The 17,061-nt window shown below is 42.5% G+C and overlaps 1 protein-coding gene across 3 annotated transcripts in view; it reads left to right on the top strand.

Moving 5' to 3' along the window:
• LOC133542836 (zinc finger protein 609-like) overlaps positions 1-17,061 on the top strand; it is a 235,845-nt gene that overhangs the window by 143,529 nt on the left and 75,255 nt on the right. The window lies entirely within an intron of this gene.

Genomic DNA, 17,061 nt, shown 5'->3' with positions numbered 1-17,061 from the left:
CTTAAAACTGTATATTTAAAACGTATTCAATCAATGTTTACTTATATAGCCCTAAATCACTAGTGTCTCAAAGGGCTGCACAAACCACTACGACATCCTCGGTAGGCCCACATAAGGGCAAGGAAAACTCACACCCAGTGGGACATCGGTGACAATGATGACTATGAGAACCTTGGAGAGGAGGAAAGCAATGGATGTCGAGCGGGTCCAACATGATACTGTGAAAGTTCAATCCATAATGGATCCAACACAGTCGCGAGAGTCCAGTCCAAAGCGGATCCAACACAGCAGCGAGAGTCCCGTTCACAGCGGAGCCAGCAGGAAACCATCCCAAGCGGAGGCGGATCAGCAGCGCAGAGATGTCCCCAGCCGATACACAGGCAAGCAGTACATGGCCACCGGATCGGACCGGACCCCCTCCACAAGGGAGAGTGGGGCATAGGAGAAAAAAAAACAAAACGGCAGATCAACTGGTCTAAAAAGGAGGTCTATTTAAAGGCTAGAGTATACAAATGAGTTTTAAGGTGAGACTTAAATGCTTCTACTGTGGTGGCATCTCGAACTGTTACCGGGAGGGCATTCCAGAGTACTGGAGCCCGAAATGAAAAAGCTCTATAGCCCGCAGACTTTTTTTGGGCTTTGGGAATCACTAATAAGCCGGAGTCCTTTGAACGCAGATTTCTTGCCGGGACATATGGTACAATACAATCGGCAAGATAGGATGGAGCTAGACTGTGTATTGACTCCTTTTTGTTTTTTGTCTCCCATTGGTGTAAACATGAGCGACCTCCACAGGTTTTTCATTTTCTTTTGTGAATTTGAAAGGGAGCTGCACTTTTTTGGGGAATTCTACCTATCCTTCACATTGAATAAGAAAGAAATAACGACGGATGTGTTTTTTAATGCATTCTAACAGCGGAGCCTATGGGAGGTCCTCTATTACGCCTATAAAGCCCAATAAATAACCACCCAAGAAGCGCCAACAATACTCTAGTGCAGTGGTTCTTAACCTGGGGTTCGATCGAAACCCCAGGGGTTCGGTGAGTCGGCCTCAGGGGTTCGGCGGAGGTCAAAACACACCCGACTCTTCGTGTGAATACAAACTTCTCCCTATCGGCGTATTACGGATACGGCAACAGCTGACTGATTTGCAGGTGTGTAATTTGTTGTGGGTTTATGCACTGTCTTGGTTTTGTTTGAACAAGGTGATGTCCATGCACGGTTCATTTTGTGCACCAGTATAAAAAACATGGTAACACTTTAGTATGGGGAACATATTCACCATTAATTAGTTGCTTATTAACATGCAAATTAGTAACATAGTCACTAAGTACTAATTAATGCCTTATTCGGTATGGCCTTATTATAACCCTAACCCTCTAACCCCGAGCCTAACCCTAACCAAATAACTCTGAATTAAGTCTTTATTACTTAGAATATGTTCCCCTAGACTCCAATTATCTCTAAAATAAGTATTTGTTACTTACTTGTTACTTGTTACTAAAGTGTTACCAAAAACATAACTTGGGACGGCGTGGCGCAGTTGGGAGAGTGGCTGTGCTAGCAATCTGAGGGTTACTGGTTCAATCCCCACCTTCTACCATTCTAGTCATGTCCGTTGTGTCCTTGAGCAAAACACTTCACCCTTGCTCCTGATGGGATCTGGTTAGCGCCTTGCATGGCAGCTCCCGCCATCAGTGTGTGAATGGGTGAATGTGGAAATAGTGTCAAAGCGCTTTGAGTACCTTAAAAAAAAAGGTAGAAAAGTGCTGTGCAAGTACAACCATTTACCATAACTTTGTTTTGAATTTGAAAAAAAAAAAAACATTTTATTTTTCACAAATCAGGGTTCGGTGAATGCACGTATGAAACCGGTGGGGTTCGGTACCTCCAACAAGGTTAAGAACCACTGTTTTATTTACATTATGTGACTTAAATATGAACCAAGTATTAGTGATATTGTTATTACAAGCCCTAACGCAGACAAACTATTTATCACAAGCTTGCAGGCCAATGTCGACATGATCAACCGATCATCTGCTTCCTTGTTTCCTTGCTCGTCAAACTTTATTGTAGATCATAAATCATGCCTCTCACTTGTACAGTAGAAGGACGAGGACACATTCCGACATGTTGCCAATTTAGCCCCGGAAATGGCGAGAACTACACAAAAAACGCTTGGTTCCACCCCCCTTTTCTTTGTGAGGAATATGAGTCATTCTACGTTTAAATGCGAATATATGAACATTCTAGCAGTTGGCATCTTAATGACAGCAGACATTGTACAGTGAGTGATGTTTTACTATGTTTGTTGGCTCGCGTGAAGTCTGCAGTGAGTAATAATCAAGTGATGTAGTTAAATAAAAAAGCAAACGTTCTGATCATCCATCCATCCATTTTCTACTGCTTATTCCCTTTTGGGGTCGCGGGAGGCGCTGGCGCCTATCTCAGCTACAATCGGGCGGAAGACGGGGTATACCCTGGACAAGTCGCCACCTCATCGCAGACGTTCCGATCAATCAATGTTTATTTATAAAGTCTGAAGCACAAGTGTCTCAAAGGGCTGCACAAGCCACAACGACATCCTCAGTTCAGATCCCACATCAGGGCAAGGAAAAACTCAACCCACTGGGATGACAATGAGATACCTTGGAGAGGACCCCCCCAGGGGAGACCGGTGCAATGGACATTGAGTGGGTCAATGCGTTTTGTAAAATAATGTGTCGCATATGCTTAGAATTATCATGGATGTAAATATTAAATGTTATTATATATGTGCCCATTACTATGGTTGTGTGTGTGTGTGTGTGTGTGTGTATGTATGTATATATATATACATACACACACAGACACACATATATACATATATATATGTATGTATATATATATATATATATATATATATATATATATACATACACACACACACACACATATATACATATGTATATATATATATATATATGTATATATATATATATATATATATATATATATATATATATATATATATATATATTCACACACACACTTACATCATGTATATGAAATCTTATTTGTGATGAAGGGCTATATAAATAAAATTTGATTGATTGATAATGAAAGTGTTTGGATTTTGTAAAAGGCTTTTATGGGCAGAATACAGCGGCTCCCATTGACTCCATTGCAAACAAACTTTTGATCGCATTTATTTAATTTTTAGAGTGCATTAAAAAAAATACATCCGTCATTATTTCTTTCATAATAATTGTGAACAATGGGCAACATTCCAAAAAATAGTTCAGTTCCCCTTTAATGCTGTTGACAGATGCGCCATCAGTCCACCACAGAGGCTGGCGTATGTGCAGAAAAACCCATTTACATCTATCGATCATTGTGCGTTCATGGAAGTGAGATTTGAGTAGTTTGTGTGTTAATCCAACTTTAAAGAGTTGAACGCAGTCAAAGTGTTGCATGCATCTAAAAAGCCGCTTTTAATCGATCAACACTTCCTTGTGTGTGAATGTGAGTGTGAATGTTGTCTGTCTATCTGTGTTGGCCCTGTGATGAGGTGGCACTTGTCAACTTCCGCTCGAATGCAGCTGAAATAGGGACAAGCAGTAGAAAAATTGATGGATGGATGGATATCGCAAGTCAGGTTTTCTTTCAACACACAGACTGTTTTCTGCAGAGTCATAGGAAAAAAACGAATCCCTTAATGTTCCAATATAAACGGGGGACGGCGTGGTGCCGATGGGTCGTGCCAGCAACTTAGGGTTCCTGGTTCAATCCCAAGCTTCTACCAACCTAGCGACGTCCGTTGTGTCCTTGAGCAAGACACTTCACCCTTGCTCTTTGAGTACCTTGAAGGTAGAAAAAGCGCTACAAAGGTATATAACCCATTTCCCATTTATACATGATCAATAAACATCAATCCATCCATTTTCTACCGCTTATTCCCTATCAGGGTCGCGGGGGGCACTGGCGCCTATCTCAGCTACAATCGGACGGAAGGCGGGGTACACCCTGGACAAGTCGCCACCTCATCGCAGGGCCAACACAGATAGACAGACAACATTCACACTCACATTCACACACTAGGGCCAATTTAGTTTTGCCAATCAACCTATCCCCAGGTGCATGTCTTTGGAAGTGGGAGGAAGCCGGAGTACCCGGAGGGAACCCACGCATTCACGGGGAGAACATGCAAACTCCACACAGAAAGATCCCGAGCCTGGATTTGAACCCAGGACTGCAGGACCTTCGTATTGTGAGGCAGACGCACTAACCCCTCTGCCACCGTGAAGCCCTGATCAATAAACAATTGATAGTTAATAACATTGTAAAACTCCTTTTAACAGTAAAATGTTAGATTAAGAAGTGTAGCCCATTTAAGAAGTAGCTGTAAAGAAAACTTTGGGATAATTTGCGCTTTTTCGGTTGTATGACAAGGCAGCACGGTGGTACAGGGTTTAGTGCGTGTAACTCACAATACAAAGGTCCTGGGTTTGATTCCGCGGCTCTGGGTCTTTCAGTGTGGAGTTTGTATGTTCTCCGTGTGACTAAGTGGGTTCACTCCGGGTACTCCGGCTTCCTCCCACCACCAAAAACATACACCTGGGGATAGGTTGATTGGCAACACTAAATTGGCCCCAGTGTGTGAATGTTGTCTGTCTATCTGTGTTGGCCCTGTGATGAGGTGGCGACTTGTCTAGGGTGTGCCTTGCCTTCCGCCCGAGTGCTGCTGGGATAGGCTCCAGCACCCAGGGACCCGCGGTAGGAAATGGATGCATTGATGTATGTCTCCCTTTTCTTCTTAATCACTTAATATTCCATAAAAAGTACTGTATACCAAAGACTATAAAAATTAGACCTATTACCTCCCTGCCTGGCACTCAGCATCAAGGATTGGAATTGGGGGTTAAATCACCAAAAAATTATTCCCGGGCACGGCCACCGTTGCTGCTCACTGCTGCTGCACACTGCTCCCCTCACCTCCGAGGGGGTGATCAAGGGTGATAGGTCAAATGCAGAGAAATGCAGAGAATAATTTCGCCACACCCTGGGTGAGTGTGACAATCATTGTTACATTAACCTAAACTTAATTAAATCATTCATACAAAATACCTATACTGTTACCGGTTTATACAAATATTATTTAACCCCCATTGTCGAGTTGTACAAACTTGATTGGATATTTGCTTATTTCAACAACAACATGATTTAGATTTCTTTTAACCTTCAGGTTTAAAGGGGTACATTATCACAATTTCAGAAGGGTTAAAACCAATAAAAATCTGTTCCCAGTGGCTTTTTTTTTTTCTTTGAAGTTTTTTTCAAAATGTTACCCATTCCAGAATATACCGAAAAAAGGCTTTAAAGTGCCCGATTTTCGCTATCTGTGAAGCCACCGTCCATTTTCCTGTGATGTCATCCAGTGATGCCAATACAAACAAATGGCGGATACCACAGCAAGATATAGCGGCATTAGCTCGGATTCAGACACGGTTTTCAGCGGCTTAAGCGATTCAACAGATTATGCATGTATTGAAACGGATGGTTGGAGTATGGAGGCAGATAGCGAAAACGAAAGTGAAGAAGAAACTGAAGCTATTGAGCGAATAGCTATTGATGCTATTCGGCCATGTCTGCCTTAGCATCGCCGGTAAAATGTGCGGACCAAACGATCAGGACTTTCGCATCTTGTGATATTGGATCAACTTAAATCTGTTGATTGGTAAGAGTTTGTTTGGCATTAAATGTGGGTGGAGGGAAAGGCTGGATGCAAATATAGCTACAAATGTACATACAGCTAGCCTAAATAGCATGTTAGCATCGATTAGCTGGCAGTCCTTTCGCGACCAAATATGTCTGATTAGTACATAAGTCAATAACATCAACAAAACTCACCTTTGTGATTTCGTTGACTTTATCGTTGGAAATGCATCTGCAGGATATCCATACATCTCTGAGCCATGTCTGCCTTACCATCGCCGGTAAAATGTGCAGACACTCCGGTACATTCAATGGGGGTCTGGCGGCAAATTTCTTTGACTTTATCGTTGGAAATGCATCTGCTTTGAGTGTCGCAGAATATCAACACAATCTTGCCATCTCTGTAGTAGCATAGTTTTGGCGGTAAAGTGTGCGGAACAAACGACTGACCATTTCGTCGGCTTTCCCCACACCTTCGTATTTTTAACACATTTCTTGCCACTTTCGCATCTTTGGGCCAGTGGTGCAACTTGAATCCCTCCCTGTTAGTGTTGTTACACCCTCCGACAACACACCGACGAGGCATGATGTCTCCAAGGTACGGAAAACAGTCGAAAAAACGGAAAATACCAGAGCTGAGACCCGGTGTTTGTAATGTGTTTGAGAAAATGGAGGCTTTATTACCTATGTGACGTCACGTTCTGACGTCATCGCTCCGAGAGCGATAAATAGAAAGGCGTTTAAATCGCCAAAATTCACCCATTTAGAGTTCGGAAATCGGTTAAAAAAATATATGGTCTTTTTTCAGCAACATCAAGGTATATATTGACGCTTACATAGGTCTGGTGATAATGTTCCCCTTTAACAATCTCAAAGTATCTTAATATAGATACAAGTGAAAGTTCATCAACTTGCAAGAATCTTAACAAAAATATGTTGAACAATTTTATGTGCAACTACCTATCCGCATTTTCACACAAATTGTTACATACAGTTGTGACATCTGTAGTGGTGTAATCTAATGAAAATAATTCAGTGGAAATGTTGTTTGCCCAAAAATGTATGTGGAGGGGCTAGGAGGATCCTCATGTAAAATGTCATTTGGTGTTTCCTTCACCCATTTATAGGGTAGTTTACTCAACTGTAAATGGATTGGCTTGGCTGTAGCAAGAGTGTGTTCATAATGTCTGTCACTCGTGTACTTGCATGATCATGTGGAGAACTGTCAGCTTGCAGGATTACTTCTCTCATCGCCACATTATGCATCAGAAAAGGATACGGTTATGATTAGGATGTCATTAGGCCTGGCTCTGTCACTCCGCACACATTAATTTAACATTAGTTGTTAACTCCACACTCTGCAAGCAACCAAATATGTAGCGTGTATGATTTGTACTGCTGCTTTTGCTTGTTCTGATGTTAATTGAGACTGCATTACCATTAGTATTTCTTTGTCATGGATGACATTCAGGTATTGTACCGTATATGTCAAATATAATCTAATGTCATCTTGATTGCCAAAACAAAACCATGGAGGATTATGCCATGTGAAAGCTTTATATTTGTTTCCAGTAAACAGTTTTATACTAGACATCCATTGCTTTCGGTCCCCTAGAGGGGGGGGGGGGGGGTTGCCCACATCTGAGGTCCTCTCCAAGGTTTCTCATAGTCAGCATTGTCACTGGCGTCCCACTGGATGTGAATTCTCCCTGCCCACTGGGTGTGAGTTTTCCTTGCCCTTTTGTGGGTTCTTCCGAGGATGTTGTTGTCGTAATGATTTGTGCAGTCCTTTATTTGGGGCTATATAAATAAACATTGATTGATTGATTGATAGTAAGAAAACTATTCAAAGTTGCCATCTCCAGTGGTGATTGCAGAGCTCATTAAACAGCTATAAAAGTGAAAATCACTCACAATTTTTCTGCCCAACCAAATTCTTTTTTTTTTTTTTTTTTGATAATTGAGAATAAGATTATATCTTACCATTAAGAATTTGCCCAATGGACAAACATTTCCGTAGGGCACATATGGTCGTCCCTATTTTATCGCAACTGATTTGGGACTGGACATCCATCCATCCATTTCTACCGCTTATTCCCTTTCGGCGCCTATCTCAGCTACAATCGGGCGAAAGGCAGGGTACACCCTGGACAAGTCGCCACCTCATCGCAGGGCCAACACAGATAGACAGACAACATTCACACTCACATTCACACACTAGGGCCAATTTAGTGTTGCCAATCAACCTATCCCCAGGTGCATGTCTTTGGAAGTGGGAGGAAGCCGGAGTACCCGGAGGGAACCCACGCATTCACGGGGAGAACATGCAAACTCCACACAGAAAGATCCCAAGCACTAACCCCTCTGCCACCGTGAAGCCCGGGACTGGACATGACCGCAATAACGGATTTCATCAAAGTAGGATTATTATTTATAAATTGAGTTAGAGCACAAAAAACTGTTTACAATCTTTTAAATTAGGGGTCGGCAACCTGCGGCTCTGTGGCCACTCTGATGTGGCTCAGCTGAGTAATCGCCGACCCCACCGGTTATTTCGGGGGGTTTCCGGATTTTGGTGCCTCATTCTCCAATTGTCACTCGGACTACAATATTGAGGGGCGTGCCGTTATGACTTTACTTTTAACGTCCTCTACCACATGTCATCGCGTCCGCCTTTACACCATGTAATCAATCAATCAATCAATCAATGTTTACTTATATAGCCCTAAATCACTAGTGTCTCAAAGGGCTGCACAAACCACTACGACATCCTCGGTAGCCCCACATAAGGGCAAGGAAAACTCACACCCAGTGGGACGTCGGTGACAATGATGACTAGGAGAACCTTGGAGAGGAGGAAAGCAATGGATGTCGAGCGGGTCTAACATGATACTGTGAAAGTTCAATCCATAATGGATCCAACACAGTCGCAAGAGTCCAGTCCAAAGCGGATCCAACACAGCAGCGAGAGTCCCGTTCACAGCGGAGCCAGCAGGAAAACATCCCAACCGGAGGCGGATCAGCAGCGCAGAGATGTCCCCAGCCGATACACAGGCAAGCAGTACATGGCCACCGGATCGGACCGAACCCCCTCCACAAAGGAGAGTGGGACATAGGAGAAAAAGAAAAGAAAAGAAACCGGACGGACGCATGCATTCCGCTGCTTCTATCGTCACTCGTACGAGATTGCAAGGCATACTTGGACAACAGCCATTCAGGTTACACTGAAGGTTGTGATATAAACAACTTTAACACGCTTACTAATAATATGCGCCACACTGTGAACCCACACCAAACAAGAATGACAAACACATTTTGGGAGAACATCCTCACAGTAACACAACATAAACAAAACACAACAAATACCCAGAATCCTTTGCATCCATGACTATCCTGGCTATATTATACATCCCCGCGCCCCCAACCCCGCCCACCTCAACCGATGCACGGAGGGGGGGTTTGGTGCTAGCGGGGTGTATAATATAGCCAGGAAAAGTCATGGATGCATGGGATTCTGGGTAATTGTTATGTTGCGTTTATAATGTGTTACAGTGCAGATGTTCTCCCGAAATGTGTTTGTCATTCTTGTTCGGTGTGGGTTCACAGTGTGGCGCATATTAGTAAGAGTGTTAAAGTTGTTTGTATCACAACCTTCACTGTGACCTGTATGGCTGTTAGAGATGCGCGGATAGGCAATTATATCATCCGCAACTGCATCACCAAAGTCGTCATCCATCCGCCATTTACCCGAACCAACATTTCATCAAAGCCACACCCACCCGCCACCCGCCCGTTGTTATATATCTAATATAGACGATGCAAGGCATTAGTGATGTTAGAAAGTGTAACTCCCTCCAAATAGCACAGACACAATGGCTTTCTTGAACTGATTTATTTGAAGGCTTCCTTTCCCTTCAAATTCACAGTGAAAACTGTAATAAATAAAGCACGTTTCAAACGTAAAAATAATAACATGCACATCATGTGGATCAAATATTTTACCACGAAAAATACCAACAAATGACAAACACCTCGTTGGCCACACCCGGAAGGAGCTTCCTTACATCCGTCGACAGACCAACCCACATACTGTTTCAAAGAGTGCTGCTCGTTTTTTCGTATGTGGGTAACAACATTAACTATTTATAAATGGTTGATTTCTATAGGCTAGTAAGGTAAAGTGTTGTACCTGACAAGTTTGGGCTACCTTGCTTCTGCAGCCCTCATCAGAGGTGTCACGTGATGTTAGCGTGATGTTGTCTGTGATGTGATAAATGGATTGTACCATCAAGAGTTGTCAGGTACAACACTTTACCTACTAGCCTATATAAATCAACCATTTATAAATACACCTCAGTAGGCTAAATGAACCTCTTCAACATAACATTTAACTATGTATAATGTAGCGGCTGGCTACGGGGGGTTAGCCAATGACTTTGGCTGGGGGGCGGGACTTCCGGGAGAGATAGGGAAGTGACGTTATCGACAGGAAGTGAGAGTTCGAGTTGTCCCGGGAAAAGCGTTAGAGACATGAGAGCTGTTGTGTGGTTGTATTACATCTTGTGAAATAAAGACAAGACAAACGAAGTTTTATGAGCCTACATTCCTGGGATTATTACAATATATATTTCCGAATTGGTTCAACCGCCACCCGCCCGAATCTATTTAAAATCTATTTTTTCGTCATGTATCCCGCCTGACCCGCGGTTTATCCGCGGACTCCGCGGTTGTGACCGCAAACCGCGCATCTCTAATGGCTGTTGAACAAAACTATGCCTTGCAGTCGTGCACGTGTATCTGCGGAAAACACAAACAGCATGTTACAGTGCTGGCAAGCTGCTTGTACATGTTGTCGAAGGCGTCAAAGACAATGGCTTCATGGCACGCCCTTATTATTGTTATCTGGGTGACTATCAGCAGATATATCCGCGAGAATGGTTGCCGCTCCCATTGTCTTCTTTATTTTGTGAAACGGGTCAAAATGGTTCTTTGAGTGGTAAAGGTTGCTGACCCCTGTTCTAAATATTGTTGTTTTTTTTAACATTGTTAGCACCTTCTAAACAGGAAATAACACCCAAATATTCACATTCACACTTGTTCCACCCAATACAGTGCCTTGAGTCTGCTCTATTGTAGATGTCAGAACTTTTCTTAAGTAGTTGATAGCCTGGAGGATCCTCCGATCGTCATTGCTATGGTCGTCTCGGGTGGGAGCGCAACGAATACGAATGTAGACAATAACATTTGTCGCCGATGACTATATTTGTCGACAATAGTCATGACATCATCAATGGTGTTTTTCAGGGCAGAAGTGGGTCTGAGCCACCACTGGCAAAGACATCACCAGTAAAAACATTTAAAGCGTAAGAACATTTCCTCTAATTCTTGTCAAAGACAAAAAATACTTGACTCATTTTGCAAAGCGGACCTTGCTTTATTTGGCAGTGCATCTGTAATACTTGACCATTTAAAGCGGAGGCTTGATTTTGTAGGGCCGGGCGATATACCGAGTTTGTAAGATACATCTTTAAACAAGAAATTAATTAAGAAAATATCATAATATTGATATAATTTATTTCACGTGTTTGCACGTTTGATTATTTTCACATTTATTTAACCCCTTACTACTTCCAACACGTGCTTGCCCTCTCCCACCCACTGCACTGACCCACCACAACAACAAACAAGTAAAAATGGAGTCTGACTGTGCCACCAGCGACATGTGTGCCTGTACGCCAACTAGTAAGTAAAACGCCAACTTCTGCATACCTGCCAACAACCACGGTTTTCCCGTAAAGAGTACGTTTTTGATATAACGGTTTTCCATTTAAAATAATTAACTTAAAACCGAAGCTACGTTGCTTAACCACATTTCCCAGTAGCTTGGCGGTAAAATTGCTACTTTTTAAACAAGTAGCGATTTCCGTAGCTTAGCTATTTTTAGACCCATGTCGTGGCTAGCTAAGCTACAAGCTAGAAAAGAAGAGAGGCAGAAGAGAAAGAGAGAACTGGACGAATGCAATTTCATGGGCATGGGACAACATATATTGGGGAAAAAATCAATGATTGGTTGGTTTACGTATAAGAAAACCCATGATTAATTGATTGATTTCCAATGATGAGTCACGATTGGTTAAGATTTGGGCAAAACATTAGGGAGTGGCCAATCAGAGGCAAGATAGGACGGGTCATGGAACCAGGAAGGGAAATCACAACAGACATCCCAAATGACGACGAGAGAGTTGGACAAAAGAAGAGGGAATATTCAAGCGGTCGAGTTAGACTTAAACAAAAATAGTGGAGGATGGCAGAAAGGTTCTCTTCCTTAGATTTTTCTTTTAGCGATGTAGACGACGTCCAGGAAACCTAAAATACGTCTACTTGGCCACATTTGGACAAATGTTGGTGTCTGGATAAAACATTCATTTGAGTTGTTTACCATCCATCCATCTTCTTCCGCTTATCCGAGGTTGGGTCGCGGGGGCAACAGCCTAAGCAGGAAAACCCAGACTTCCCTCTCCCCAGCCACTGCGTCTAACTCTTCCCGGGGATCCCGAGGCGTTCCCAGGCCAGCCGGGAGACATAGTTTTCCCAACGTGTCCTGGGTCTTCCCCGTGGCCTCCTACCGGTTGGACGTGCCCTATAGGGAGGCGTTCGGGTGGCATCCTGACCAGATGCCTGAACCACCTCATCTGGCTCCTCTCAATGTGAAGGAGCAGCGGCTTTACTTTGAGTTCCTCACGGATGGCAGAGCTTCTCACCCTATCTCTAAGGGAGAGCCCCGCCACACGGCGGAGGAAACTCATTTCGGCCGCTTGTACCCGTGATCTTATCCTTTCGGTCATGACCCAAAGCTCATGACCATAGGTGAGGATGGGAACGTAGATCGACCGGTAAATTGAGAGCTTTGCCTTCCGGCTCAGCTCTTTCTTCACCACAACGGATCGGTACAACGTCCGCATTACTGAAGACGCCACACCGATCCGCCTGTCGATCTCACAATCCACTCTTCCCTCACTCGTGAACAAGACTCCTAGGTACTTGAACTCCTCCACTTGGGGCAGGGTCTCCTCCCCAACCCGGAGATGGCATTTCACCCTTTTCCGGGCGAGAACCATGGACTCGGACTTGGAGGTGCTGATTCTCATACCATGTAAGCCCAAATCAAACTGCTCTCGACATGGAAGACGTGGAATACACATTTTACAACACGCATGATTGTGGCAGATGTGATGACTTTTGCTACAGTATAGCCTGTCTAAATACAAACTTAAATTTTCATTGGTATTTTAGAACAAGACAGGAGCTGACATTTTGTTCATTATTTTGTCTGTTAATATTTTCACATTTAACAGTTGAATCATTTTGAAACATAAACAACAAGACTGCAAGATATTTGTTATTTCATGCTATAAATCAAAGATGGCTATTTCGATCAAGGAAGTTAGCTAATAGAATAAACATTGTTTGTACTCTTTATGATTTTTTTGCAGTTTTTTTAGGTGTCATAAGTTGCCTGTGATTATGATATGTGAAAGTTTTAGCCACAATCCAACCCGTCTGAATGCTGAAATACATTTTGCGTCGGGTGGCTCAACCCCCCACCAGGACTTTGTTGTGTGGCGGTGGTTCGGATTTAAGCCACTAGACAAAAACAAGGAGAATGTGTTTTCGTAGGGAGTGTCAGAAACCAGTGGTTACAAAAAAGTTTGAGCACAATGAACCTCGTCCAGCACCTTCAACGGCCCACACCCACTACACTATGAAGAGTGCACACAACTTTGTGGCAGGAAATTGGCAGCACTATGCACGTCCCCAGCACTAAAACAATGTACACCGCAAGCTTCGGTATCAGTAGCGCCTTATGAGAAAACCAGTAAAAAGTGGGAACAGATAACCAGAGCGTTCGCATATCACATAGCTAAAGATCTAGTCCCCATTTCCACCGCCGAACTTGACGTTGGCCTCATCAAAAAGGATTTGGACTGTGAGTGTTGGCTTGTACCTTGCGACTTACCAAACAAGTGTGAGAAGAAGCTGTGTGAAAAATAACTATAATTTTAGCTAAAGTCAGCCAGCTAAACTTTGTCTATATCAATACGAGTACTTTTTAAAGCAGCATCAATTTGATATACAATTTTTAAAAAAAAGGCACATTAACAAATGCGAATTGCGTGCACATGAGAATAAACAGACACACTGAGGCAGACATGAGGCGCCAATGCGATGCTGTCATAAGATTAAACATAAAATCTAATTGATAACATGTTAATAATCAATCAATTATACAATTATATCAATTGAGTCTATTAGAGTGCTAAAACTACCAGGAGTTAATCAATAATCATTATACCAGTGTGAAGCTTTTTAAACACCATCACAAAACGCTTCTTTTTTTTTTTTTTAGGTTTGGTGTATTGTTTGTTTTTATTGCTACTATTTTAACGTTTTAAAAAAAAACAACATAATGAAGATTAAGTAATTTTTTCGCATGTTGTCTTTCTTTTCTTTTAAAAGGACATCATTTACATTTTTGTAACAGCTGAATGAGCAGAATAGTTACAGTATAAATAAATATTTATAAATCAATTAGGTATCTTTGTTGTTAAGTATAAACCTAGAATAATTTAAATTGCATTTAAAAGTCAATGGAAAATTAGAGCTATTAAATATGTGTGCACTTTATCCAACTCGTCGACTATCAAAATAGTCGTTAGTTGCAGCCCTAATCCTGGGTAATTCTTCTAAATTAGAACTGGGTTTCCATGTGCTAAAACCACATGTCTGTCAAGACATTACCTGCAAGAATGCTATTTATGATGATGGCATTTATGATGAATACTCAAAGGCAGGCATTGACTCATAAAGCATTCCACAAGGGGGATCACTGTTTGCTTTGAATAATGTGAAACGAATTGTAATAAATGCAACTTTATGTAAATGCAAAAAAGGGTGTGGCAGTTTTTCCACTAAGCAATAGTTGTAGTGACAAACAAATGCTATAAATGAACTCAGGATCATACAAAAACCCTACTTAGTTGTGAGGGGGTCAAACTAGGGTTTAAAATGCTTAATTTGGCTTTAAGTAACTACTTAAGGCAAAATGAAGCATTTTCAAATTTTCGAAAATCGGTTATTGGTACCCCGACTTTGTGCAGTTTTTTATGAGGTTTCCCCCAGGAGTTGAATTTCAACTTTTTAGGACATTTTATTAGAAACCCATTGGTGAAAAGATTTCTGGGTAACGATTTAGTTCCCAGATTTTCAGACGCTTCCCTTACTAACAGGGGTGTTCTGCTAAAACTTGATCAACTTGACACTCGCAGCGTTATAGATAGCTTTGGTGTTAACATTGCGTATCTACGTTGTTATTGTTCCACATTGATCACTTTGGCCGGACAGCTGTCTCCGTTCGCCTGAAGCGCCGCTCCGACTTCCAGTTGTTGACGTTATACATCGCACTGTTTCCTAATCAATGGCCTGGTCGATCACTTTCATCTTTGGGGTCATGTCGTCTGCATTTTGATATGACTTTACGAGGGTGAGTCCATAACACGCTAAATGACCGAATGATTGTGTGAGTGCATTAGGTTTAATGTGAACTATTTCATTGGTCCGCCGTGACCAGTTCGGCAGTTTCATTGGTCTGATGTGCCGAGGCTAAATTGTCGGCGGCATGTGTATGTAGCTTGGTAACTGGGAAAGATCCATAAATAGCCGCAGCAGTCAATAAAGAGCAGGTTTCAAAGAATGAGAAAAAAAAAAAAGTACTAGCTACTTATTGTCCGGAAATTATGGTAGTTGAATCCAACATCGACCATACTCTCCCTGCCAAGTAAGACTTGTAGCATTCTTCATCAAACGCTCCAAACACTTTAACACTCAGACTGGTGTCACCATGTCTGTTAAATCATCACTTGGCCAAATTAAGCATTTTCAAATTATCAAAAATCGGTTATTGGTACCCCGACTTTGTGCAGTTTTTTATGAAGTTTCCCCCAGGAGTTGAATTTCAACTTTTTAGGACATTTTATTAGACACCTTTAGAAACCCATTGGTGAAGAGATTTCTGGGTAACGATTTAGTTCCCAGATTTTAAGACGCTTCCCTTACTAATAGGGTGTTCTGCTAAAACTTGATCAACTTGACACTCGCAGCGTTATAGATAGCTTTGATGTTAACATTGCGTATCTACGTTGTTATTGTTCCACATTGATCACTTTGGCCGGACAGCTGTCTCCGTTCGCCTGAAGTGCCGCTCCGACTTGCAGTTGTTGACGTTATACATCGCACTGTTTCCTAATCGATGGCCTGGTCGATCACTTTCATCTTTGGGGTTATGTCGTGTGCATTTTGATGTGACTTTACGAGTCCATAACACGCTAAATGACCGAATGATTGTGTGAGTGCATTAGGTTTAATGTGAACTATTTCATTGGTCCGTCGTGACCATTTCGTCAGTTTCATTGGTCTGATGTGCCGAGGCTAAATTGTCGGCGGCATGTGTATGTAGCTTGGTAATTGGGAAAGATCCATAAATAGCCGCAGCAGTCAATAAAGCGCAGGTTTCAAAGAATGAGAGAGAAAAAAAGTACTAGCTACTTATTGTCTGGAAATTATGGTAGTTGAATCCAACATTGACCACACTCTCCCTGCCAAGTAAGACTTGTAGCATTCTTCATCAAACGCTCCAAACACTTTAACACTCAGACTGGTGTCACCATGTCTGTTAAATCATCACTTGGCCTTTCCCTCCCCCCTACACACACACTTTCCTAGACCCAGTGCTCCCTACGGGTTCCCTGATGACTCCCTCCTCCTTCCTCCCTCCCTGTCCTTCCTTTTCCACGTAGGCCGACTGTCTCTTCATTGCTGTCACGGTGTCAGAACAGGTGGATTTAATTCCTGACCCTCAACACCCAACTCCATTACCACAGCTTGCATTCCGAGTGATGGATTTAATGAACGATCAGTCTGTTAGAGGACGTGTCGGCATGGTTCACACTTACTTGCCTGTGTGCAATAGAGGAAAACTGGGACAAGGCTCATTTGATCAAACCTGCATAACAAAACGTGCCCCCTCCACAAAGGCACTCACTGTGGTTCCCTTGCACCTCCCTGCTTTCCCTTTCTTCTAATCCGTTAAAGATAACAAAAGACTGTAGAATGGTATAGCACTAGCGCCTGCTTAAGTCATTATTACTGTAAGACATATTGCTATGAGCGATTTCCTGTAAGAGAACAGTGATGTTCCTGCACTGTTCACATCCTCGAGCTGTGGTATGTCTTCAATATACCATTTGCTCCCTCTGTGTTTACACAAAGGGTCAGCAGTCTCTCATGGGCTTCTCTTCTCACAAAACCCCC

Source organism: Nerophis ophidion, linkage group LG25 (genome assembly GCF_033978795.1).
Source record: "Nerophis ophidion isolate RoL-2023_Sa linkage group LG25, RoL_Noph_v1.0, whole genome shotgun sequence".
Classification (NCBI taxonomy): Eukaryota; Metazoa; Chordata; class Actinopteri; order Syngnathiformes; family Syngnathidae; genus Nerophis; species Nerophis ophidion.
The sequence above is the reverse complement of the archived record's forward strand: the minus strand, read 5'-3'. Positions and strand labels throughout refer to the sequence as shown.